Genomic DNA, 6,000 nt, shown 5'->3' with positions numbered 1-6,000 from the left:
ATGCGAAAGAAGAGATCATGCTGCCAGTGGGCATTTATCCCAGGGACGCAAGGATTCCTCACACCTGCAAATCAATCCGTGTGCTATACCACATCAGTACACTGTAAATAAAAGCCATACGATTATCTCAATAGATGTAGAACAAGTTTTTGACAAAACTCAACATCCATTTATGATTAAAAAACCTCTCCAGAAAGCGGGCATAGAGGGAAGCTACCTCAACACAACAAAGGCCACAACCCACAGCTAATATCATTCTCAATGGTGAAAATCTGGAAGAATTTTTGCTAAGATCTGGACTAAAACAAGGATGCCCACTGTCACCACTGTTATTTAAAATAGTCTTGGAAGGGCTAGCCGTGGAAGTCTGAGAAGAAAAAAAAAAAAGACTCCAGAGTGGAAAGGAAGAAGTAAAACTATCACTGTTTGCAGATGACAGGATATCAGACATGGAAAAATCCTAAGGACGTGACCAGAAAACTGTCAGAGGTCATCAGTGAAGTTGGCAAAGTTACAGGATACAGAAAGCTCTTGTATTTCTACATACTAACAGTGAAAGGCCAGAGAGAGAAATTAGGGAAACAATCCCCTTGACTCTTATATCAAAAATATTAAAATACCTAAGGATAAATCTACCTAAAGAGACAAAAGGCCTGTACTCTGAAAACCATAAGATGCTAATGAATGAAATAAAAGATGACACAAACAGAAGGAAACATATACCAAACTCTTGGATTGGAAGAATCAATATTGTTAAAAAGACCACACTGCCCAAGGCAATCTACAGATTCAATGCAATTCTTATCAAGTTACCAAAGACATTCTTCACAGAACTAGAACAAAATATTTTAAAATTTGTATGGAATGGCAAAATGCCCCAAATTGCCGAAGCAATATTGAAAAATAAAAATGGAACTCAAGGAATCAGGCTCCCTGACTTCAGATTATACTACAAAACTACAACCATCAAAACAGCATGGTACTGGCGCGCGCGCACACACACACACACACACACACACACACACACACACACAGAAGAAATATAGATAAGTGGAACAGGATAAAAAGCTTAGAATTAAGCCCAAGCACCTATGGTTAACTAATTTATGACAAAGGAGGCAAGAACATACAGTGGAGGATAGACAGTCTCCTCATTAAGTGGTGTTGGAAAAACTGGAATTAGAACTCTCTCTAACACCATACCCCAAAATAAACTCAAAATGGATTAAGGACCTAAACGTAAGGCCAGACACTATAAAACTCTTAGAGGAAAACACTCTCTGACATAAACTGCAGCAATATCTTCTCGGCTTAGAGTAATGAAAATAAACCAATGGGACCAAATTAAACTTAAAGGCTTTTTCGCAGCGAAGGAAACCCAAGAATGGGAGCAAAATCTTTGCAAACGAAGCAACCAACAATGGGTTAATTTCCACAATATACAAACATCTCATGCAACTTAATATCAAAAAAATACAACCCAATCAAAAAAAGGGGAGAAGATCTAAACAGACATTTCTCCAAAGAAGACGGATAGATGGCCAAAAGCACACGAAAAGATTCTCAACATCGCTAATTAATAGAGAAAGGCAAATCAAAACTACAGTGAGGTGTCTCTTCACACCAGTTAGACTGGCCATCATCAAAAAGCCTGCAAACAAATAAAGGCTGGAGAGGGTGTGGAAAAAGGGGAAACCCTCTACGCTGTTGGTGGGAATGTAAATTGGTGATTGGTGGGAATGTAAACTGGTGCAGCCCCTTTGGAAAACCATATTGAGTTTCCTTAAAAAGCCAATTATCAAACCACCGTACGATTCAGCAATTCTACTCTTGGGCATATATCAAGAGAAAACCATAATTGGAGAAGATACATGCAACTCCATGTTCATAGAAGCACTGTTTATAAAGGCTAAGACTTGGAAGCAACCTAAATATCCACTGACAGATGATTGAATAAAAAAGATGTGATAGGAGTTCCCATCGTGGCACAGCGGTTAACAAATCCGACTGGGGACCATGAGGTTGCGGGTTCGATCCCTCGCCTTGCTCAGTGGGTTAAGGATCTGGCGTTGCCGTGAGCTGTGGTGTAGGTTGCAGACGCAGCTCGGACCCCGTGTTGCTGTGGCTGTGGCATAGGTTGGCAGCTACAGCTCCAACTCGACCCCTAGCCTGGGAACCTCCATATGCCGCGGGAGTGACCCAAGAAAATGGCAAAAAGACGGAAAAAAAAAAAAAGACGTGATATATATACATAATGGAACACTATATACTCAGCCATAAAACTGAAACAATGCAACATGGATGGACCTAGAGATTATCACACTGAGTAAAGTAAGTCAGAGAAAGAAATATGATATCATTTACATGTGGAGTCTAATAAGAATGGTGCAGGGGAGCTTGTTTGTAGAACAGAAACAGACTCACCGATTTCAAAAGCAATCTCGTGGCTGCCTTAGGGGAAACCTGGGGGGAGGAGGAGCTGGGAGGTTGGAAGTAACGCGCACACTGCTGTGCGGACAGATGACTAATGGGAGCCTGTGGTACAGCTCAGGGAAATCTACTCAATAGTGTGGAACACCTGTATGGGAAAAAAGAACGTATGTCTACACGCACACACGTATAACTGATTCCCTTTGCTCTGCGCCGCAAACCAATGCATCGTTATAAGTCAGCTATACGCCAATGAAATTTTTAAAAAAGTATGTATATCTGTAGGGAAAGTAAATGTAAAAAATAAGTAAAAAAGAAAGATCACGGAGGTCCGTGTCTGGGAGAGCACTGAATCAGTCTCAGTAAATGAACCAAATTAAGTAGCATAAACATCAGGTGAGGCCAGACAGAGAGCCACTCTTTGCCTTTGTTTTAGGTGCCTTCAGATCTAAACACAGCCAAAGACGGCAATTAACACCGGAGGCTCGGGGTGTCGCGTTGATGCCCCGCCTGCAGCCCTGCACCTTATCCTGGATCCTTTATAAGGCACCTGGCACGTGAGAAGGGCCGTGAGCGCATCAGACAGCTGGTTACTGGTTCTGGACTTCCTTCAAGAAAAATTGCCCCTGTCGTGGTGCAGTGGTTAACGAATCCGACTAGGAACCATGAGGTTGCGGGTTAAGGACCCGGCGTTGCCGTGAGCTGCGGGGTAGGTTGCAGACGCGGCTCGGATCCCGCGTTGCTGTGGCGGTGGGGTAGGCCGGCAGCTACAGCTCTGATTCGACCCCTACCCTGGGAACCGTCATATGCCACAGGAGCGGCCCTAGAAACGGCAAAAAAAAAAAAAAAAAAGACAAAAAAAAAAAAATTGCTCCTTCCATCTTTCTAGTAGCACAAGACCTATCATTAGGGGCCTTTTACTTTTTTTATTTTTTTATTTTTTTGGTCTTTTTTTGTCTTTGCTGTTGTTGTTGTTGTTGCTATTTCTTGGGCCCCTCCCGCGGCATATGGAGGTTCCCAGGCTAGGGGTCGAATCGGAGCTGTAGCCACCGGCCTACGCCAGAGCCACAGCAACGCGGGATCCGAGCCGCGTCTGCAACCTACACCACAGCTCACGGCAACGCCAGATCCTTAACCCACTGAGCAAGGGCAGGGACCGAACCCGCAAGCTCTTGGTTCCTAGTCGGATTGGTTAACCACTGCGTCACAACAGGAACTCCTCATTAGGGGCCTTTTAAACGCAGATGTGCAGTAAGTGGTGCAGCCAGACGGGCCGAGTGTCTTCCCCAACTTTGGACGGGACCCTGGCCTCCCAGGCGAAGGCAGGACGTGCTTTCAGCGCCTGTGACTTCACTTTTCTCCCCGCGTTAAATTCCCCCATACCTTTACCCTAAGGAGGAAGAGTGGAAAATGAATCCTGATGACCAGTCCTTGGAGAGACTCAAAGAGGGCCCCCAACCCACCCCACCCCACCCCGACTTTCCCTGTCCTTGACTGAGGTGCGTGGAGACACCTCCCTGGGCGCTGGCCCTGCCGCCTCTCCTGTGCGCTCACCGCCCAGCATCTCTGAGGTTCCTATCCTGTGTCCACCTCTGATTCCACCCAGTTTCCAAGGGGCCCCTGGGTGCCCTTCTGCACGTGGGGGTCCCTGGGTGCCCTTCTGCAGGCAGGGTCCCTGCCCCCTCCCCAGCTTGGCAGCCCTCCTCCTTGGTTCTCTGTTCTGTGCTTTGCCTCCCGCTCCCCTCCGCCCCACCGCGTACACCACACGCACTCCAGGATTTTCTGCTCAATTTCCTCCAAATAGTGATTTTTAAAAGCAGTAACATCAAAAAGTCCAGACAATTATGGTCACTTTACCTGAATTTTCAGTTTCTTGTTTATAAAATGCAGACCATGGAGTGGAATTGGCTCCTGTGTAGGAGTCATTGTATATATTTAATTTGTGAATTTATAATCAGATGAGTTTTACAGTTGCGTATATCATTTAATTTCAAAGTAATTGCTTGTATGTTCCTTGGATGCTTCACTAAAGTGCATAATATAAAAAATAGATAGTTCTAGACCAACTATCACCTACGACTGAATAAAAATAAGTTATTTCATAATACCAGAGGGATTTGCTCACTTGTCAGGCATACCAGAATGATACACGGAATTTCTGAACGTCTCATTCTGTGAATGTCTCTGAATAAGGTAGAAAAAAAATAGCTGATAACTACTTCAAATGGCAAGAACAGCTCTGAAAGGAAAACAAATTTAACTTTACATTTACAGAACTGAACTTCAGGAGGAAGCGCAGGCTCAAAGCAATTTTATTCCTATAAATGTACCTTCTTTTTATGACAGTCATGTGACCATATTGCAAAAAATACACAGAATCGGGAAGAGAAAAAGTCACCTCGAATAATACAACCAGCACTGGCAGCTATCAGTGTGATTTCTTCTGGCTTCTTATGTGACTGTACAGTCACACGTACAACGGGAGGCAATTTGTGTCCATTTTTGTGTGTATAACTCAATTATCGGCACGCCTCCATGTTGTCACGTGGGTTTCAAGCTTTGCTGGAGAGGAAGAATCAGTGTTTTCCTAACTTCTCTTGTCTGTTTCCCAGCGCATCCGCCTGCCTCAGGGTTAGGGTTAGGGCTCCGGGCTCCTTGAGTCCCAGGCTGGCTCTGCTCCTTGGGGAGCGCTGGCGCCTTGGCCGCAGCACAGTCCCCTCGCTCCGAACCTCTGCGCACGTCCACAGCCCCCAGACATCCCGACGTCTCTGGTGGTCCAGGAGCCGCCGGCCCAGCCCCTGAGGGTCACGTAGGGGCAGCTGCTTAGAATCCTCGAGGCAGGTCCTGCCCGCAGAGGCCACTCTTAGCGTGAGGACGGAGAAGGCCGTGGCTCCGGCAGGCCCGCCTCTCCCTTCCTCAGCACCGCCTCCCCCTGGCCGGCCGGTCCCGCTACCACACCCTCCCTTCTCTCCACCCATCACTGGGCATCAGCTCTCCCAGGTCTGGCCTTTCGGTTATCAGGAGACACTTAGGGCTGGCCAAGTGTGCACGCATGTACGCCTGTGTGTGTAAAAGTGCGTGAACATCTCTGCACACGCATGAGTGTTTATATACAAGCACAGATTTATTTACCCTCTCACACGTCAACTTTTAAAAATATTATCTCAGCAGAGATGCAAATATCTCACTGTTAGTCAAAATCTGATAATGCTTCTCCCTTTATTTTGCATTTCCGCTGTAACAATTCTCATCTTCCCGGAGGCAAATGGCTATTTCTGTCTGATGAGGGAGAGAGCCCGCATACAGAAAAGAGAAAGACACTACAATTGCCCGGTAGTGTAATTTTACTTTGAAATGATCTCTTTTTGCGCCAATATTTGCCTTATTTTTTCATGTTTACTAGAATTCGTTGGGAACAGAATAAATTGGCGCATGAGGGAAAGAGGTCACCTAGCAGAGTGATCAGCACGGCGCTGCAGACACAGGCAACCGGACTCCTGGCTGCTCTGAGGATGTGACGCCAGCACCGGCCCAGCAAGGCCGGGCTTTGCCCTCTGCGGGCAGAGGTGC

Source organism: Sus scrofa, chromosome 3 (genome assembly GCF_000003025.6).
Source record: "Sus scrofa isolate TJ Tabasco breed Duroc chromosome 3, Sscrofa11.1, whole genome shotgun sequence".
NCBI lineage: Eukaryota > Metazoa > Chordata > Mammalia > Artiodactyla > Suidae > Sus > Sus scrofa.
Note: the sequence above shows the minus strand (reverse complement) of the source record.